This window comes from Zootoca vivipara, chromosome 4 (assembly GCF_963506605.1).
Source record: "Zootoca vivipara chromosome 4, rZooViv1.1, whole genome shotgun sequence".
Lineage (NCBI taxonomy): Eukaryota > Metazoa > Chordata > Lepidosauria > Squamata > Lacertidae > Zootoca > Zootoca vivipara.
In genome coordinates, this window is record NC_083279.1 from 32,614,985 (window position 1) to 32,637,618 (window position 22,634).

Sequence of the window (22,634 nt, forward strand, 5' to 3'; positions counted from 1 at the left end):
TGGGCAAGAGTCCCGTAGAAGAAATAGAGTTGCCCTCATAGTCAACAAAAGAGTGGCGAAAGCTGTAATGGGATGCAATCTCAAAAATGACAGAATGATCTTGATACGAATCCAAGGCAAACCTTTTAACATCACAGTAATCCAAGTTTATGCACCAACTACTGGTGCTGAAGAAACTGAAATTGACCAATTCTATGAAGACTTACAACACCTTCTAGAAATGACACCAAAGAAGGATGTTCTTCTCATTACAGGGGATTGGAATGCTAAAGTAGGGAATCAAGAGATAAAAGGAACAACTGGCAAGTTTGGCCTTGGAGTTCAAAATGAAGCAGGGCAAAGGCTAATAGAGTTCTGCCAAGAGAACAAGCTGGTCATCACAAACACTCTTTTCCAACAACACAAGGGACGACTCTACACATGGATATCACCAAATGGGCAGCATCAAAATCAGATTGCTTATATTCTCTGCAGCCAAAGATGGAGAAGCTCTATACAGTCAGCAAAAACAAGACCTGGAGCTGACTGTAACTCAGATCATCAGCTTCTTATAGCAAAATTCCAGCTTAAACTGAAGAAAGTAGGAAATACCACTGGGCCAGTAAGATACAATCTAAATCAAATCCCTTATGAATACACAGTGGAAGTGAGGAACAGGTTTAAGGATTTAGATCTGGTGGACAGAGTGCCTGGATGGAGGCTCGTAACATTATACAGGAGGCAGCAATGAAAACCATCCCAAGAAAAAGAAAATGCAAGAAAGCAAAATGGCTGTCCAATGAGGCCTTACAAATAGTGGGGGAGAGGAGGCAAGCAAAATGCAAGGGAGATAGGGAAAGATACAGGAAACTGAATGCAGATTTCCAAAAAAAATAGCAAGGAGAGACAAGAGGGTCTTCTTAAACGAGCAATGCAAAGAAATAGAGGAAAACAATAGAATGGGGAAAACCAGAGATCTGTTCAAGAAAATTGGAGATATGAAAGGAACATTTCGTACAAAGATAACCATAATAAATGACAAAAGTGGTAAGGACCTAACAGAAGCAGAAGACATCAAGAAGAGGTGGCAAGAATACACAGAGGAATTATACCAGAAAGATATGGAGATCTCGTACACCCCAGGTAGTGTGGTTGCTGACCATGAGCCAGACATCTTGGAGAGTGAAGTCAAATGGGCCTTAGAAAGCACTGCTAATAACAAGGCCAGTGGAAGTGATGATATTCCAGCTGAACTATTTAAAATTTTAAAAGATGATGCTGTTAAGGTGCTACACCCAGTATGCCAGCAAATTTGGAAAACTAAGCAATGGCCAGAGGATTGGAGAAGATCAGTCTACATCCCAATTCCAAAGTAGGGCAGTGCCAAAGAATGCTCCAACTACTGCACAATTGCACTCATTTCACACGCTAGCAAGGTTATGCTTAAAATTCTACAAGGCAGGCTTAGGCAGTATGTGGGCCGAGAACTCTCAGAAGTGCAAGCTGGATTTCGAAGGGGCAGAGGAACCAGAGACCAAATAGCAAACATGTGCTGGATTATGGAGAAAGCTAGAGAGTTCCTAAAAACATCTACTTCTGCTTCATTGACTATGCAAAAGCCTTTGACTGTGTCGACCACAGCAAACTATGGCAAGTTCTTAAAGAAATGGGAGTGCCTGATCACCTCATCTGTCTCCTGAGAAATCCCTATGTGGGACAAGAAGCTACAGATAGAACTGGATCATAGCTGCCAAGTTATCCCTTTTTTTCAGGGATTTTCCCTTATGCTGAATAGGCTTCCTCGCGAGAAAAGGGAAAACTTGGCAGCTATGAACTGGATATGGAACAACTGATTGGTTCAAAAATGGGAAAGGAGTACGACAAGGTTGTATATTGTCTCCCTGCTTATTTAACTTATAGGCAGAATTCATCATGCGAAAGGCTGGACTAGATGAATCCCAAGCCGGGGATTAAGATTGCCGGAAGAAATATCAACAACCTCAGATATGCAGATGACACAACCTTGATGGCAGAAAGTGAGGAGCAATTAAAGAACTTTTTAATGAGGGTGAAAGAGGAGAGCGCAAAATGTGGTCTGAAGCTCAACATCAAAAAACCCAAGATCATGGCCAGTGGTCCCATCACCTCCTGGCAAATAGAAGGGGAAGAAATGGAGGCAGTGAGAGATTTTACTTTCTTGGGCTCCTTGATCACTGCAGATGGTGACAGCAGTCATGAAATTAAAAGACGCCTGCTTCTTGGGAGAAAAGCAATGACAAACCTAGACAGCATCTTAAAAAGCAGAGACATCACCTTGCCTACAAAGGTCCGTATAGTTAAAGCTATGGTTTTCCCAGTAGTGATGTATGGAAGTGAGAGCTGCACCATAAAGAAGGCTGATCGCCGAAGAATGGATGCTTTTGAATTATGGTGCTGGAGGAGACTCTCGAGAGTCCCATGGACTGCAAGAAGATCAAACCTATCCATTCTGAAGGAAATCAGCCCTGAGTGCTCACTGGAAGGACAGATCCTGAAGCTGAGGCTCCAATACTTTGGCCACCTCATGAGAAGAGAAGACTTCCCTGGAAAAGACCCTGATGTTGGGAAAGATTGAGGGCACTAGGAGAAGGGGACAAAGAGGACGAGATGGTTGGACAGTGTTCTCGAAGCTACCAACATGAGTTTGACCAAACTGCGGGAGGAAGTGGAAGACAGGAGTGCCTAGCGTGCTATGGTCCATGGGGTCACGAAGAGTCGGACACGACTAGACGACTAAACAACAACAACAACATTGCTTTCATGGTGCTTCCAGATGTTTTTGTGCTGCCCCAACTAGTATGGCCAATGGTTTAGGATGAAGGCAGTTGCAGTCCAACAAAATTGGGGCAGCACCACATTGGCTACCGTGATCTAATATCCAGAGACATTTGCCGTGGTGTGCCGTTTACTAAAAGAGAAAGCAATCAAGGTGAAAGAGCAAACCAATATGGTTCTTCTTCACCACAGCTCGGAAGATGTTTCATTGGTGCCATATTAACCAATTTGCTCCAATTTGTGAGATATATTTCATTTCAAGTCAAACCACTTCCTTTACCAGAACGTTTACACCCACCCTGAGGAAATGGTACAGTAACTCAAAAATCTGAACTAATAATGCAATTGCACAGTATGTAGCTCAGAGAACAAAACTCAACATTTTTGTTCAGACATAACCATTCATAACCATTTCCTCCATATCTGATATATCAGCCTGCCCCAACCCCAACCTCCAGGTGTTTTTGGAGTACAACACCCATCAACCTTGGCAACTGAACTAACAGTGTGGATCCTAAGGTACCCCAAACAACACCCATTCACAAGAGGGAGGTATCAATGGGGGCGGGCAGTTTCTTACACAAATAAACCCTGAAGGTTAGTAGGAACTCAAACATGTCAATGTGGACTGAATATCCTCAGTGCACAGAGAATGCTAGCTGACTGTAAAGGAAAACTAGGTGGAAGGGGAAAGCAATTTTAGTATCCTGGAAGAGAGCATGGATGACTGGAGGTCTGACTCCCTAAACGGAAGTACTCCTCCCTGCAACATTTCTAACATTTCATGTTTTTTCTAAATCACATGAAAAACACACACACAAGTGCTGAATAAAAATACTCTAAATGCTTGCCAAACATTATTCATCCATTAAATTTTCCATAGCTATCAGATGTAGTATCGTTGCTATTCATTCAGAAAGCCAAGCTATTCTGTGTGATGATGACTGATAACAATGTACATAATAGTCCAGATGGAGGTGAAGCTGTGTTTTATTTAATATGGAACAATTATTTGGAGAACATCTGTCAGCTATGTACTAGAATATGGGGTCTCTGGACCTATCTATGAATGTGTATATCATGGGACTGCATGTCCTTTTCACCCACTGCATCCATCAACATATTTTTCCATGTAATTTTTGACACTTTCTCTAGTTCTAATTTATTTATTTATTTATGACACTTGAGGGAGAAAGAGGCCTTGCAATTAATTTTTGATGCCTTCACCTTTTAATTATCTTCTGCTGCTACCCAGGACTTACAGAGCTTTGAGAGCTCCATAATAACCTCTTTTAATTTATAGGCATAAAGATTTACTCCTGCTGGGAAGGGGGAAAATCTTGCATATTATTTTCTGCAGAATCATTTCACCAGATTATCAGATGCATGCTAATGAATGCCTTTAAAGATTATTTTAAACAAACACATTGGCTGCAGTTCAGAGAAGCTGTTGAATGCCATGGGGAAACATGTGCAGTAATGGTTAATGCAGAAAATTCTACAAAGGCATGATTCTAGGAACCATGAAGCAGGATCTCAAAAGGCATGGTTCCAGGAACCACAAAACAGCTGCTCTCTAGAGTTTCAGACAGGGGACATTATCATCTCTACGTAGAGATGCCAGGGATCGAACTTGGGACTTTCTGCGTGGAAAGCTGGTGTTCTACAACAGAGCTACAGCCTCACCTTTCTAGGGGCTGCTGTTTTGAGCTAGAAAATGTGCTGCACAAACAGGTACCTGTACTCCATGTGACAAGGACAGGGAGCACTCCCTGGCACAGAAAAGAACAGGGCAGGCTCAGTGTTAATTGAGGCCAGTGTATGCATATATTGTGAGTCATAGAACCATAGCGTTGGCAGGGACCCTGCCGGTCCTCTAGTCCAACCCTCTGCAATGCAGGAATATGCAGCTTTCTCATACGGGTATTGAACCTGCAACCTTGGCGTTATCAGTACCAAACTCTAACCAACTGAGCTATGTATACAGTCTGTCAAAGTGTGTGTGTGTGGGGGGGGGGGTTACTCCAGGCCAATTGGCATTCTGTCCTGCCTGGCATTAAGAATGTAGTATACCGTATATCCCAGATCACATTTGAGAACCTTCTTGTTTAGTCAATTGTCCGTCTTGGGTGGCCCTGCACGGCATAGCTCATAGCTTCTCTGAGTTATTCAAACCCCTTCGCCACAACAAGGCGAGGATCCATGAAGGGGTTGAGAACCTTACGTAGATCAATAAGATTTGGATTTAGAGCTCACAACTCCCACAGTGTGCCCTGGTTCTTATATGTTACACAAGGAACTCAACCACAGATGGCTTACTTGAGATTACCCAACCACAATACTTCTGCCAGCCTTACATCGAATATATCTGATTGTATTTAAATTAGCAAAGGCCTCTTGCACTCACTGTATGATTCTGTACTAGCCATCAATGCACTGCAAATTTCATTGGGGGGTGAGGGTGGAAGTGCTCCTTCTCACATGGCATCATTGCATATGTTTGTTCTATAAGCTATTATCTTGTTTGCCTTTTTTATTGTAGTCTGATAGGTTTCAGTGTTTTTCCCTAAATAACCTCCTAATCCTTTTCCTGATCAATGCACTGGATAATGGCACCACTCTTAGCACATATTCCCTTGCTCCCTGGCTAGCTATTTCATGTTTCTATACCCAATGTTGCAATGTAGCTGACACAGATATAACATTTGTCTTCCATTGGGATGTCCTATTCTCATGTATCCTTGGGGCTTTTCATGCTACAAAAGAGACCTTAATTGTATGTCTCTGATTATTTTCAATATTTCCATAATATTCAATAACGATTTAAGCCTCAGTTTCCAGTAGTCCACAAGTGCACTTGCCAGATTCTCAGTGGTGACTTATCTTTTGCTCTGGCAAGCACACTGTAAGAGAAAAATAAGCAGAAAGTTCACACATCCACTGCAAGCTTTTATAGTCACTGAGAAAGCAGCAAGGCTCTCAGTGTTTCCCAAGTGGCTTCAAAGTTCTGCACAACAGTTGGGATCAACATTCAACTCTTCTCAGGCATGAAGAAGGGACGGGGGAGTACCCTGTATTCATGCTTTACTTCAAAGCAGAAAGCAGCAAAAATCTCTGTAGAATTTTTGAGACAAGATATTCCCCCTTCCTTTAACTTGCATGGGGGAGGGGGGGAGGGTCGATCTTCTGGCAATGGCATTCATAGCAAACTACTAAGGTCAATCAAATATGTTAGACATTTGGTTTGTTCCCCCAACAAGTTCCTTTTTTTAAAAAAAAGTAGCTGACAAAATATGCAAAAAAAAAAAATTAAGAAAAAACATTCATGGTATGCACCATTAAATCAGCAAGTCAGAAGATTAATTAGATAGGGATGCCTAGGGCGGCGGGGGGGGGGGGGGAGATGGTTAACTGGACCACCGGCTGATGTTAGATGGTACCTGCAACCACAGCAGAAGCTTAAGCATCAACATTCAGAAGAATGTCCTGTTGATGTCAACGTGTATTTCTGCATTTGTTTGTTTATTATTTATTTATCTGAAGTACGGTATTTGCATATTGGCCTATAACTGAAATTCTCTGGGTGGTTAACAAGAAAATCTAAAAACACAAAAGATTTTTTTTAAAAAAAAAAAAGCCAAAAGAGAGAGAGAGAGAGAGAGAGAGAAAGTAATAAATGTACATGTGAATTAAAATAAATAAAACCACCAGCAGCAAAACATTAATATAGCACAGCGTAATCACTAAAAGCTCTTAACATTAAAATGCCTGGGAAATTTTTTAAAGGTGTTCATGCAGCACTGAAAGGACTATCAGGCTGAGATCTGGAAGGCTTACATTAATTTATATGCTTAATATACATGCCCTAACAATCATTGCATCTGCAATGTGAACTGATGGTGGTATGCTGTTGTTAGTATTATTTGTATATTATTGTTTCTCTCCTCTCTCTCTTTCTTCTTTAATTTTATTTCATGTTTTTATCCTTTATTTTTGCTTCTCTTGTAAAATTTGCAATTAAGTATATATATATATATATAATATAATATAATATAATATATAATTATATATATATATATATATATATATATATATATATATATATATATATATATATATATATATTAAAAATGGACACAGGCAACAAACCTCTCTGAGGAGAGCATTCCACACCTGTGTAGTAATTGCCAATGACCTGCTTGCAGTAGATGAACAACCTGTTTGCAATATTAAACCCTTCTCTGGAAGCACCCTCAATGAAAAGAACATAGTTAATTCAGCATCAAAGGCAGCTCTAGGTGAAGAGTTGTTGTGATCCGTTCCAATACCCAAGCCTGCATGTCCAGTCCTACATGTTGTGCTTCAGTAATGACTCCAATATGACAAAACGTTCCACATTAAATGGAAAACAGAGTTACATAGGTTGTAGCACTTGCCACTTGCAATAGCTGCTGGTTATCGCAGAGATAAATTACCTGAGGTAGCATTCCTTTCATAAACCAGGAACATTGTGTTGGATAGGGGAGGCCGAGATTTAATCATGAAGATCACTTTCATAGCTTTAGTCTTGCGCAAATAATTTTCATCACGAATTTTCTCACAGTGCTATTGCAATTTTACAATAAGCACACACTGTAAACTTCCATTGGGATAGGCAGAGTGGAGAGAGCAGTTTTATTTTGTTCCTGTTACCTGAAATATGTTCATTGACTTCAATACCCAATATTGAGCATTCTGGAGTAAGTGCTTTGCAAACAGCTGCCTTACCTAGGCATAGCCTAGTATAAAGGCCATTTTATATGCATTCTATATTTTGGCTGCAATTTTAAACTTGCTTGCCTAGACCATAGCTGCCAAGTTATCCCTTTTTTTAAGGGATTTTCCCTTATGCTGAATAGGCTTCCTCGCGAGAAAAGGGAAAACTTGGCAGCTATGGCCTAGACACAGAAATCAGTCATACTTATATCCCCAGAAAACATATTTAGGATTAGGGTGTAAGTCTGCTAAAAATAAAAATATACTGTAATTCATAGCTGCCAAGTTATCCCTTTTTTAAAGGGAAATTCCCTTATGCTGAATAGGCTTCCTCGCGAGAAAAGGGAAAACTTGGCAGCTATGCTGTAATTGCCCTCTTTGGGAAAGGGTTGTCACTTTGAGCCTCATAAAAGCTATATCCCCTTAGGTATGTACAGTAATAAGGGAAGTGCTGAAGACAACTGCAAACTTTCATTGTGGGAGTCATATTTCCACAGCAAGATTTAGGTAAGGTTTTTATTCCCTGTGGGTTTTTGTTTGGTTAGGAGTTCCAAAATTACATTATGGAACACCTGTAATAATTTTTCTGTACCTGAAAGCCAGTGAGAAATATCTCCCACTGCTTGCTATTAGCACCTTGCTGTGCATTTTCAGCTGCCTTCCTATATTGAGTAAAGCTGTCAAGTTGTGCTTCCAGTTGCTCTGATCATTAATATGTGGAGCCTGTTGATAACACCATTCTTATTCTATTTTTCATGTCATAGTAAGTCAACCCAACCAAATAAAAAACTTAACTAAATGCAAAAAAATAACTTTATTTGAAATATTTTTATTTGCTGTAATCTAATACTAACTTAATGACAGAATAATAAGCTGTCTAATAAAATTTAAAAAATATGTTTAAATGAGGGCTATCATTCCCTACCGGCAAACTCAGGCGGTTGTGTGTTGACGGAAATGAGGCAACTGAGAAACAATAGAGAGGTATGAGCATGTTCTAGCAAACTCCAAGGTATTTAGAAATACAAAATATTTTTAAACACGCAGAGGCTAATGAGGATTGAGCCAGTCAGTGGCCTCAAGGAGCTATGGGAGTGTCAGTTGGCCTGGTTAAGTCCCTCACAGTTTATGGTATCCTAGAGGACAGCATGGTGTTTAGCTGAGCATTCCTAATAAGGTGTGAGGAGACACAATATTTTGATGCAGGTCCCACTCATTCCTGTATACATACTAAAAAAAAAATACATCCCACCACCAGAGTTTATTTCCCCCTCGTCTCCTTCATGCTGATGCCCTTTTCCCTAAACACACACCCCTCCCATATCTAGCTATCTTCTCTCCCTCCTCTACCTAGGACATGTGCCCACAGCCACAATACAGTATAAGATAATGGATATTCACCCTGAGTAAAATTAACACAATGGAGGTTCATGTGCTTACTCAGAAGTAAGTCCCATCAAGTTCCATGGGGCTTACACCCACATAATTAGGTGCAGATTTAGCATGCAATTCTCAGGAAATGCCTTCTGGGTTCCACGGAAAAGACCCTTTCACAGAAACTACCAGGAACTTTTCTCTTCCAAAAGATGGAATCTCTGAACAACTAGTAATCTCAGAAATAAAATAGAAGCCATTGACTCACTTCACACTTCCTGAAATCAATGTCTCCCTGCAACTGAACAGCCACATTCTGCTTTTATACAAAATATCAAAACAAAATTATACCAGACACCATGGGAATATCTGTGTACATTGATAGAAGAAGATATGTCAACAGGAGAGCAGTACAACAAATCTTATAGTTTCACTTTGTTCGTGTTCAGTGCTTTCCCCCCCTTTTAAACCCTATCTATTTCCTTCAGGTAAGCAGGCTGACATTTCCTTTTTTTAAAGATAACAGGTGCTTCTCAGCTGTTAAATAAATCCAGGAAATGGCCTCAGAAAGCATTTAACACCATCTTTAGAACTGTCAGATATTAGGATTATCATATGTAATATTGTGGTGAGTCAACCTTTCAAGTCAGAAAGCTCTTGGTAAACTAAAGCCGCTTGCAAGTTTATTTTATTTTATTTTAGGCATAACTAAAACACTTGATGGCTGCATCATTTATGCTCATCAATCTTACTATCCACTTCATATCCACAAGAGCTTAGGGTGGTTAACAACCTTCATAATAGTTTTAATATAAACTAAGAAGAATGTCAGGCAGAACTATATGTGTTATTTCCTTGTTAGCAAGCCATCCATCCTATGTCTGAGTGGATTTATCCAGGATTAATGCAGGAAATGTCACATCCTATATATTTGGGTTAGTTAGCTAAGTCAAAAGGATTTGCCCTTTTAGGGAAGTGGCTACATTCATCAGTGTTTTCAGGCTAACCTAAGACCCTCATGGTTATTGTCACTGAATAGGAAGAAAAATACATACGTAACACCTTCCTGTTCAACGTTTATTTCATTTTCCTTGCCTTACCCTACCCCACAAAATGGCTTAAGTTAGCACACATGAGCTACTCCACATTATGCTCAGCATAACCCAAGCTTTGAGACAGAGACTTGCTTTCCTGTAAGTGGCACCACCACCAAGAAGGGATTTAAAACTCTAGTTTTCCCAGTCAAACACTCAGCATAATGGCTGGATTTGGATGATTTTCTTCAGCTTCATGTTGTTTTGAAGCAGGGAGTAAATGCCAGGGCCAAGTACTCCTTCCGGATCCCTCCCATCCTCCCTTTGCCCATTAAGGCAGGTGGATTGAAAGATAGGTAAAGGTAAAGGTAAAGGGACCCCTGACCATTAGGTCCAGTCGTGACCGACTCTGGGGTTGCGCGCTCATCTCGCATTATTGGCCGAGGGAGCCGGCGTATAGCTTCCAGGTCATGTGGCCAGCATGACAAAGCCACTTCTGGCAAACCAGAGCAGCACATGGAAACGCCGTTTACCTTCCTGCTGTAGCGGTCCCTATTTATCTACTTGCACTTTGACGTGCTTTCGAACTGCTAGGTTGGCAGGAGCTGGGACCAAGCAACGGGAGCTCACCCCGTCACAGGGATTCGAACCGCCAACCTTCTGATCAGCAAGCCCTAGGCTCAGTGGTTTAACCACAGCGCCACCTGGGTCCCTGGATTGAAAGATACAATGGGGCAACTCTATGCACATATATATGAGAGATGGGGCTTGTCCACACCAGAGTTTACTGTGATTTTGCAGCTGTTTGCGTTCCTGTCTAATATGCATGGTCCACATTACATTAGTGTCGAAACAACAACAACCATCTCAAGGTTTCCCACCTTGGGGGATATTGGGTGCCCAACCACTTCACTGGAGATCACAGATGATTGGTTTTGGAGTGGGTGGATCAGTTGTCACCTTCTGCTATTCATCTCTCTATGCCCTTTACCTCCTCAGCGCTTTCATTTAATTTCTGACTGTGCTTGTATCTATTTCCTGTGTGCTCCTGGATGGAGGATTTTTTCTTTATTTTGATCCCACAGATTTGCAGAAAACCAGAACAGTGCACAAGCAAACGGCATAAAAAAAAAAAAAACTACACCAGATATATTGGGCAGCAATCTGAAAAATCTGTGCCGAGAATTTACACTTCCTTTAATTTCTTCTGCACCTACCAGCCAAGGCTTTTTTAAATTTGATCCCTTAGAATTGCACTAAACAAGAAAACTAAACAAGTAAATTTAAAATTGCTCATGTGGTTTTGCACATTTCTTGGGTGAGGAAAGTTTCTTAAGAACAAGGTGCGTGCACAGCTGTCTCCAGGCAAGCCCTGGTGGTACTTAATTGGCAGAATAGAATCAACAAATTAGAAGGTGGAGAATGACTGCTCCCCATGACTTTTGCGAGGTCGAGCGCAGCCCCCTGGACCCCAGTGTGGCTCCTGGTAGTTCGGGCTGGCTTCATCCTCCCCAGGCTGGATACCTGGGTCTCCGCCTACCTCAGTCATACACCCAATCCCACCTGGGGGAGGCATTGCCAGGGGATTGGCTAGGTAAAGGGAGGGACCGCCCAGCCTACACAACTGAAGGTGAAGCTTACCTGTGAAGCGGCAGAAAACCACATGCCTACTTGTATGAACGGGAAGGACAGAAGTTGCTCCTCATGTACTAATTCAAATGTGTGGGGGTGTGGACTGCTCTGCTCTAATTCAAAGGGGGGGTGGATTAGCAGCTACTTAATGTTCAGAAGTAGACAAGCCCAAAGTCTCCCTGAACTCACTTACCTGAACTCACTTAGAAATACATTCAACTTTGTATGGGGCAATAAGAAAGAAGAGAAATGGTTGCCTATAGCTCCAAACATGATGATATATAAACTCAAGCTATGGTAATCTGTTTAGCAGGAGGAAGGGAGAAATAGTTTGAGCAAATCCAGCAAGGAATGGAGGTATGGAGGGGAATTGGCTGGGAGAGAGAGGGTTCCTTACCTCTTTTTCCTTTTTAAAGTTATGGGTTTTTTAAAACATAAGTTAGCTCATATATTGCATGTGTCCTTTAATCTTGTATTGCTGACACCAAAATCCAAAAAAAACACCATTAAAAACAGTATCCTATATAAAATCAGAGTGTTGGAAGGGACCACGAGGGTCATCTAGTCCAATCCCCTGCAATGCAGAAATCTCAATACCCTTCCAATTTGAAACCAGACCAGACCCTGCTTAGCTTTGTAAATGTGCTGCTATTGCTGCATCACTATATCTTCCCAGAGCTGCAATGTTATAACTGGTGGCAGAAACCGCACCCTGCAGGAGAATAACAACCCAAATGTGGGGAACATAATTTGTGGTAACAGGGCTGGGAATGTTGGGTGTGTTGCTGCAGGTGCAACATGTGGCTGCTCAGAGGCCAGTTCCTGGACAAATCAGAGAACCCTTTGGAAAGTAATTAAGGATGAAGGCAAGAAGATTCCCCCTGGTATTTCACAAGTTACCTTGTTACTTAAAGAGCCATGCCTGGGATGCAAAAGCCTTCCATGATGTTTTGCATAGCAGAAGAGGGAAGGTTTGAACAAAATAAAGCAAGCTTTGGTGGGGGTGGAGGTGTTGGTAACAATTTGCATGCAAATAAAATGAGGAAATAAACAACCCCAGCCACTCCACTGAAAATTCACAGCCACTTGAATGTACATACACACACATATATAAGAAGAAGTGGGGGAACCACTTCCCTTCTAGTCCCCGACACAGGGAAGAGCTCTAGCACAGTGGTAGAACATCTGTTTTGAATACAAGAAGGCCCCAGGTTCAGTCCTCAGCATCTCCAAGTATGGCTGAAAAAGGCTCTTTCTGAAATGCTGGAGAGCCACTGCCAGTTAGATAGTGACTGTAGACTGAGCTAGATGGACCAATGTACTAGCTAAATATAAGGCAATTGCTGCATTTCTATACTTACTGGGATACTCTAGGGGGGTGTTAGTAGTGGACATTGATGAGATTAACACACAGAGGTGTGGAAATGTTTATTATCAGTCGCTTTGCTACATGCACAACACACACACACACACACATGCTAGCAGACCTTGCAACTTGAGTAAATTATGTTGGAGCAAGCACAGTTTCTGGAATTCAAAGGCTTTATTCATGCAGGAACTATTTACAGGTGGAATAGTGATCCACTCAACAGACTTTGCTGGAGTTTCTGCAAGAGGGGAAAAAACAAGAAACATGCAAAGCTGGAGAGAATATGAAACTGTGGCTTTATGGACAATATCCTATACAGTGTACCCTCTGGATACGAACCTAATTCATTCCGGGGGTCCTTACATGCCCCCAAAAGTCCGCAACATGAGGCCCCACTTCTGCACACGCATGCGGCACGATAGAGCACTTCTGTGCATGCACGCGTGGTGGAAGTATACACTTCCGGGTTTGCCGCGTTTGCAACCCAAAAGTTACGTTACCCGAAGGTAACGTAACCCGAGGGTCCACTGTACTGTGATGGAAATATTATGTTTCCATGCACCTTTTCCATGCAACGCTTGTTATTTTTGCAGATTCACGCTGAAGTTGCAATTGCTAATGGAAACGCCATTTTGCCAGTTGGGGCAGGGTGTGGGGGCATGGAGAGAGAACAACATTTTTGTTCTGGATTAAGTCCCACTGACTTCAATGTTACTCCCAGCCCAATTTGGTGTGTGTTTACTCAGAAGTAAGCCCCACTGATTGCAATGGAATTTACTCCCAAATAAGCCTGCACAAAATGTCAGCCTTTACAGTCAGATCCCTGTACATATTTATTCATGGAGGAAGTTCCACTGTGCTCAGCAGAGTTTAGCCCCAAATAAATATACATGTAACGACATCTGTGTAGCAGCCCACGATCGTAAGGATGGAAGTGGTGGTGGGCACTCTTATAGTATAGCAGCCATGTAGTGGTAACTCAATCCTATATTTGTTCAAAAAGAAAAAAGAAAAAAACCATGGGGGCTTATTCCCACCACAAATTAAAGTGTGTTTAAGAGAGACTTTGAGTGCAGCAGGAGCTTACTTTCAGCAAACACACTTATTATAGGGTTGCATAAATCCTTGTGCAACCTGCTTCCAGCACCCTCCAGCTTATGCTGATTGATAAACTAATACATTCCTGAGATTATTTTTCTGATGCATGCCTCCAGTTCATTCTACCTCAGATTCCTCCAGGGCTTTTTTCAGGGGGAACTCACAGGAACTCAGTTCTGGCACCCCTCAACCATTGCCATTATAAGAGAACGAGGGAAGTGTTCATGGTGAGTTCCAGCACCTCATTTTCTAGAAAAATTGCACTGGATTACAGACACAGCGACACCTTTCCAACAAGGCAATAAAAACAGTATTATAGATATAAAGGAAAGCAGCAATGTACCTCCCTCCCTCCCTCCCTCCCTCTCTCTCTCTCTCTCTCTCTCCCCCACACCCCCACACCCCCACACGATGATGTCTCTGTTACTGTAAACTAGAGCAGTGTTTCTCAACCAGTGTGCCTCCAGATGTTTCGGGACTACAACTCCCATCATCCCTAGCTAGCAAGACCAGTGGTCAGGAATGATGGGAGTTGTAGTCCCAAAACATCTGGAGGCACACTGGTTGAGAAACACTGAACTAGAGTCTTCTTCATATGGAACCGTACAGTGTGGGCTAGCCAGGAGCAACCCCGGAGGCAACAGCCAACTAAAACCGAAAAACATTTACAACTGCATATACCCTGTTTCTCCGAAAATAAGTTGTAGCCATAAAATAAGCCGTAGCAGGATTTTTAAACATTCAAGGAATATAAGCCATACCCCGAAAATAAGACATAGTGATAGGCAAAGCAGCAATGCCGGCCGCGGCAGCAGCAGCAGGAGAAGGGAAAAAAATTAGACACCCCCTGAAAATAAGCCATAGTGTGGTATTTTTTAAAAAAATGAAAAATAAATATAAGACGGTGTCTTATTTTCGGAGAAACACAATATATATATTTTTAAAAATAGCTTCTGACTTGTATGATGCTAGTTAAGATAAAGCCTGCATGATATCGTTGGTCTTTATTTGGTTTAGCAATGGTAAAGAAACAGTGCCAGGCTGAGCTCTGGTAGAATAACCACCTCTTTAGACTGCAGGTGGGGGTGGGAGGGGTGGGATACCATTTCTGAATGTGAAAGAGGTGAAAAAAGAAATGGAAAACTACCACATCAGAGGGAAGCATTATATACAAACTTTTCTGGTTTTCTAATTGCATTGAGGGTTGGGTTTTTTTTTTTTTGCAGAATAAGATGGTAGGATGCTGAGATAATAAAATAAAGTATGCCACTTGAGGCTGCAGATGAAGATAACATTTCCGCTCTATAGAAAACCAGTATAATGGGGAAAGGTCTGGACTGGAACCTTTCAATCAGATGTACTAATTATGTACTTGCAGGCAAGTGTTGCTTTGTTAATATTAGGGCATTCTAAAATGGCACACCATACACCAGGCTTCCTCAACCTCGGCCCTCCAGATGTTTTGAGACTACAATTCCCATCATCTCTGACCACTGGTCCTGCTAGCTAAGGATAATGGGAGTTGTAGGCCAAAAACATCTGGAGAGCTGGGGTTGAGGAAGCCTGCACTAACACCTCAGAATTCTATCTCGTTGGTCCATGCATGTGTAAATTAGGTCCAAGTTACCATAATTATCATAGTTTTATTTCACTAGGTCAGATTTTCACTTTGTTTTATGAAAGCAGCTGTAAATGGTAAGTGGTAAAATGACAGAATTCAGCTTAGTTGTGACTATAATCCTTATTGGATTTTTATGTCGATCTTCCTCCTAAAAGAGTCCAGGGTGGCATTTAGGCTGGAAGATTATGATTTACCCCAAGCAAAGCAAGAATTAGAATTGTTTATTTTTTATTGTATTTATTGGTCCCTTCTCTACCAAGGTAACTCAAAGCGCCTTACAATAGATAAACAAACAAACAAACAAACAAACAAATGCATACATTAAAACTAGCCTAAAAGAAAGCAAATAAATAGCTAAAAGACAATGCAGATTGCACTAGTAAATAAATATGCAAGATGGACAACAACAGTGGGGTTGGTAGTTGATCTTTTGTCCATAGCTGCCAAGTTTTCCCTTTTCTCGCGAGGAAGCCTATTCAGCATAATGGAAAATTCCTTTAAAAAAGGGATAACTTGGCAGCTATGCTTTTGTCACTACAATTATGAAGATTGCTTGCACCAGCAGTGCAAATATGTAGCACAAAGATGACGGCATCTTCCCCACTCCCATTTACATTTATATCCTGCCTTTTTTCCATCTTGGAACCCAAGGCAGAATACTTATGGTTCCCAAGTGGTCATCCTTCCAGCACTGATCAGACCAAAATCTGTTTAGCTTCAGCAATGTAGTGGTGACCGTACGTGAAGACCAACCTCCCATTGTTCTAGGCGCATTTTGCGACAAGGACTTTCATTAGCGTGAGCAGTTTCTGAACTCTGGGGTACAGTACTGTGCCTAAAATTTCAGATTAAAACTGCAGAGTGGAAGAAAAGGAGGGCCCTTTTCTGCCTTCCCACTTCCAGCTACTTTCTGAAGACTGGAGAAGAGACCCTCTTAAGAATATTAGGGGGGTGGGCAGGGAAAGGACTAGACCATGTGAAAAATGAACATAATGTTGCATTTGTATTCTTGTTATTTAAAAAAGTGCTCCTAGACATTCCGTTGTTGTGCCCATAACCTAGGTTTAAGGTGCCATTTAGCTCCTAGCTTTCATATCTCGGTTCCTAACACTGTTTACACGCCTTCGGTTCATACTCAGGGACACTTTGGGCCATGAATAATGCAGTGTTGTTTTTCTTAAAACGAAGTTGCCTTACAAGAGCTCTGACCCCTGATTCACAGTTTCAAACTAAATAACAAATAACACTAGCAACTGTCCTTGTGGCTTTGTCACAGTAATACTTATGTAATTGTACATACGCAAAGTATAACAATGAAATTATTCATTTTCAAATGGTGGAATAGCACATAATTTGGTTCTCAGGGTTACCCCATTCACATTAGTTTAATTCAAATCATGATGCCACAGAGAAGAAGAGAGCATATTCTTAAATCACATGTTCTTATCATCTTCCTATGATCAAATCTAGATCTATCTCTGCATGATGCAACAATTATCAACATGAGAGTTCCTGTTATATCTAAAATGGCAGAACTTGTGGCATGATCCAACCAGTGAAAAGCACTTTTAAGCCCCATACACATCAAGAGGGGAGTTGGCATGTGTTAATTCAGGATAGTCCACGGAGATGAAGCATTTATAAGCTTCGGAGTCTACCAAGTTCAAAAACGTCTTGGACAGAATTTACAAAAATCTATGTAGGTTACACACTGCAAAATTTTAAAAGGTTTTCAGTGGCCCCATGTTAGGAATGAGAAAACCCAGTCTTTTCATTGACAAGCAGGCATTTAAAACTTTTACGCTTTCTAATTTACAGTCCAAGCAAATTAAATAATAAAAAGCTCTGACAGTTTTGCTCGAAACTTCAAGCAATCTTTTTTTCATGATTTGGCCCAATCACGATTCTAGTATACTAAGAAAATATTGGTATGTTTCAAACTTTTTTTATATAAATTTGTGGGCAGCAACTTTAAAAATGATTTCAAAAAAAGGCTTGTGAATCTGAATGCTTTAGTGTTGTACTAATGTAACTTTCTAGGGATGCAATTTATTAGTTCAGGGTCAGGGAAACTGTGGCCCTACGGATGTTGCTGTGCTACAAGTTCCATTATCCCTGACGATTACCCACACTAGCTGGGACTAATAGGAGTCCAACAACATTGGGAGGGCCATAGTCTCCCACCCCTGTAGTAATTCGAACTAGTACCTTATTGAGCAACCAGGTCTACAGGAGAGCACACAGGGTTCAAAGTCAGCTATTTTATATGCCACAAGTGACAGCCTAGATGGGTACAACTATAGTTCAAAAACAAAACACAGACCTACTCCATGTACTCAGCAAATCTCTCATTAGGTGCTTCAAGGAAGTAGTCTATGAAGAAATTTCTAAAATCAAAGATCATGCACTATGAACTCTGTGGATGTATAACCTGGTTTGTCCTCTAAAGGCCTCCCAACAGTATATTCCACTGAGCACAATGGAACTTACTTCTGGGAATGTACGTATCTGCGAGTAAAAGGAGTGAGAATTAATCATTACAAAATTAGCTATACTGGAACCTGAAGCAGGACGGATGGCAAGGACAGTTTGATGACATGCTCTGAGCCTGTTGGATTCTGAATCTGCACCAATTCTGACTGGCAGCTAACCGTCTCAGTGCTGAAAACCGTTTCCCTTCCTACAAATATAAATAATCAATTCTTCAAAGGCACTGTATGATTCCCATGGTGCTCCATCTGAAAGAATATCTGCAACGTAACTTCATGCTAAGCTCTCCTTTGCTGGGAAAGGAAATTCTTCCTCCTCTTCCATAACGGGGAATGAACCACAACCACTACCACAGAACTGTCTTATCTAGTAGCAGCATTAACCTGCATACTGTACTTTGTTACATAAACAGGTTTATTACAGTGCTGTTGACGCATATCTTCATTGCTTCAGACAAAGAGTGAGGTATAGCAATGCACAGGTGCATGTCAAGCTAATGACTGTGGATGTGCTGAGATGCCTACAGAGCTATTTAGGTATTTAGCTTATTGTTTTTGTTTTTAAGGTTCCACATGCTTCCATTTATTTCCTGGACTCTTTGGTAAGGATTATGGTGAGACTGAGCAGATGGTTATGTTAAAGGCAGTAAGCATTGTATCCAAAATATCCTTATTAATCTAATAATTTGGTGGTCAATAATAATTAGGGGAAGTTTTAGCGCCACAGCTCTATCTTCTCGCTTTAAATAATGTAAGCTTCACTATAGTGCCCACTATAAGGGCAGTAAATTTACAAGCCTTGTACGGATGCAAATGAGCACATCTCATTTCTCAGTCTCATATCTGGCCCCCTTTTATAGCATATTTACACAAAGAATATCTACTGATAACCATTCCATTCTTCTCAGCATAACCTTCAGCTATTTAGCAGGTGGTGCAGAGTTGTGATTTGCTATGGCAATTAGTGGCTAAATGCACATTCCTTAACACTTATTTCAGCTGTAAAGTTAAGCCAGTGTGTGTCTTTCTGTATGCTCCCAGCATTGTATTTTATCTTCACTGATGTCATGTTTCCATTAACCTCCCACTTAGCTGAAATCCCCACTAGGCTTAAAAGAATGGTATTACTGTATGAAATAAAAACAAGTCATTAAAACAGCGACTGATTGTCAACTTGGTTTTAATCCTTGTTCAATATACATATCTCATAAGGGTGGCAGTGATAACTCGTTATCTTTCTAAGTGCAATTAAATTAAAAGAGGTTTTAAAAGAAATCTGCTCTACAAGTTAGCTAATTGTGTCAATTTATTTTCCCTAAAGGCCATGATTAATGAAGGCCTTACTTAATTATTATTGTAGGTATAGTCAGTCTATTTCTCAAATATATTTGTCATGTTTTTGTTCATTGTGGCTCAATGAACATATGACCGACAGTGGAAATGGAGAAAAAACTGCATGTTCTGTATTATGTATGCACTAAGTTTATCATGCATTTCCACAGATCTAAGAGATACATCACAGATTCCAAGAAGCAGCCTTAAGATTTGTTTTCAGACAAAATGTCTGCACAATTTCTATTAAAAAAAAGAATTTATGAAAACTAAAGTTCAAATGTCTGCTTTTTAATAGTTCTACAGTAAATAGTGAGATACTTTTGTTGCACAATCCCTCTCTTGTATGTCTCTTAAATCAATGTTTCCATGTATCTTTTCCAGTGGCATTTATTTTTGTTCTAGCTCCTCAGCTGATACTGTGTTCCCTTTCTTTCTGTCTCAACTCATCTGCTGTGAAGCTTCTCATTACTATGATGCTCTAGGGCCTAATGTTTAGGCTGCAGTCCTATCCACATACCAATTGTATTCAATGGAACTTACTTCTGAGCAGGCTTGTCTAGTACTGCATTGCTGGTGTTCATTTAGAAGTGACAGAGGGAGACATAAAACAATTATAATAAAACTTGAGAAAATGTTATGTCAACACAATTCAAAATATGCAGACATTGCTGAGTGCACCTGCTGATAGGAAACCTGGGATATCAATGTGGGCTGATTTTAGGACAACAGGTGGCTTGTAAGAATACAAAATAATGTGCTGAAATAGTATACCTAGTTGATTTCCTATTTTTAAAAGGCACACACAGAGAGAAACACACACACACTTTCTCTCTCCTATGTATCTTAGAACTCTGGGTTCACAACTTCTAACTCACAAGTCATGAACTATAGATCATGTGGTGCAGAGCAGTTGGATGTTGGCAATCCAGATTATGTTGGCAATCCAGATTATTTCCAGCCATGAGGATTGCTAGGTCAGAATGTCTCAATACAATTTACCAACCTAAAACTTTATCACTGAGAGTGTTATGAGGACAAACATATTACCTCCAAAATGTAACTGAGCTTTTGAGGATATTGTGACTAATCTTTTGAGATAGCAGCAGGTAAATAATCTTTAAAAAGCAATGAAGCCCCATTTTACAAAGTGATCCATTTCCAGTTTCACCACCTTTTTACACTCAAATGACCTCCGTGCACCTGGAGTGCCACAAACATAAGTGAGATCAGGTCTTATCTCCTAACGTAGTGGCCAGGTTCCCAGGTAACATTAAGCCATGGTTTGTTTATTTTAACTGTTATCTGAATTCACCAGTGCCAAATAAACAGAATGTGGCCAACAAAACAGAACATCCAAACCCTCTATCATGGCTTAATCCTGGTTTGTTTTGATGTCTTCCTCCAAAAGCTACAGAGACAAAAATGGTTAAAAAATTATAATTAGCTAAAATAAGTCATAGTTACTTTGGTCATCTACAAGACATCATGGTTTGTTCAACAAACCTTGGTTAAAACAAACAAGAGTAACTGCAGCCATGGAGTCAGTTCAGTAGGGCTTGGATATTGTGAAGCTAAACATGAATTTACTCGTTGCACAGAAGGCTGTTTACACATGTTAGACCATGGACTTGTGTATAATTGTAAGGTAAGACTATAAATTGAATAAAACTCACATGTCAACCCTAAAGGAAACAAAGCCAACTATGCATGTGAGAAATGCTTGCTGATTTTTATTACTGTATGTCAATTTGTAGTTCAGAGTTGTATGCAACTAAGTAATTCTCAGAGTAGACCCACTGAAATCAATGGACAAGTTAGTAATAAGACTGCAGTCCTAACACCACTTACCGGGGAATAAACCCCACTGAATTCAATAGTACTTCTGAGTAGACATGGTTAGGATTACACTCTAATTTAAGTCCATTGATTGCAGTTTAACCCACAGCGCCACCCGCGTTGTACCTTCCATCAAATGCGTGCCCCCCACTCATACACACTTACCCAACAATATAACAAGTAGTCCAGGTTTATTAAAAATGCTTCACTAAGGCTCCATCTCTGATCAATGTATGTTTTTCCACTGAGCTTAACCAGAGGCCTGCCCCATTCAAGAGTAACAGTGCAATCGTAAGCTTGTACTTAGAAGCAAAATGTTTAGGCTTGCAGCTGGGAAGAGCAAGCCTATACTCCATAACTCCTAGGGAAGGGAAGGGGGGGGGAGAGAAGCACCCCCAGGAGGTATAGAAGCATAGAATGCCACTCATCTTTTGCTTGCTTGGCCAGCAGCAGTCAAGTCAGAGGCAAATGAAAGAGACCTTCCTGGACTCAAGCCCCCCATTGAAACACAACTGAGCAATTCCCAACTCACTCAGCCATAGAAGCAGACAGGAAACAGAAACATCATGGGGCTTCTCTCCTCACACACACATACCACTTCAAGATTCAGTTGTGTATACCAGGAGCACATGGGTTGCCCAGGAAGCCCTATATCAGCCCACCCTTTGCTGTCAGTGCCGAAAGAGCCACTGCCCCTCTGAGACCTGATAGCATCCAGTTCCCTGCCTTCCCTTGCATTGAGTCCCATCCTGAAGCCCAATCTACTAAGGCATTTCCATCCACTATGCCCTAGCAATGGAAAACAAAAAACAAAAAAATGAATGTGGCATAATCATAGGCTTTATTGAACAGCATTCGAGTTGGAGAAGTGGGTGGGGGAGAGGATTGCCAACCAGTCATCCAAGCAGAGCTCCTGTGCCTCAGAAAGCAGCACAATGGTCAGCAGGATGGTGGCAGGATCTGTTTCTCTCGTGGGTCCAGGTCCACATTAGGACACTTACTTGACTACCTGTTGCATAGCTGGCATGGAGTTGGCAATGAATCAGGAGCTTGTCTAGTGCAAGTGGGCTGGCCAACATAAGGAGGAACAAGGATGGATTGGGCCTCCTTCCTGGTCCACTTGGGATGCAGTGTGGGAGAAGGTCCTTTACCGCAGTCTATGGAGAGCAAGGGAAGACAGAGAGTAATAAACAATAGGTAACAGATGCAACACAGACTCCGTGAATGTGGGTGCACAGTAGGTGTTTGTGAGGAGATAAGGAGGAAGAAGGAGTGGGAGTGGAGTATCTGAGTTCTTA

General features: G+C 41.1%; 1 protein-coding gene across 1 annotated transcript in view; it reads right to left on the minus strand.

Moving 5' to 3' along the window:
- ZBED1 (zinc finger BED-type containing 1) overlaps window positions 1-22,429 on the minus strand; it is a 117,007-nt gene extending 94,578 nt beyond the window's left edge. The window contains exon 1 of the mRNA XM_035114810.2: window positions 22,338-22,429. The gene's annotated coding sequence lies outside the window, so the exon portion shown is untranslated. The remainder of the gene's footprint in view (window positions 1-22,337) is intronic.
- Between the last annotated feature and the right edge of the window lie 205 nt (window positions 22,430-22,634).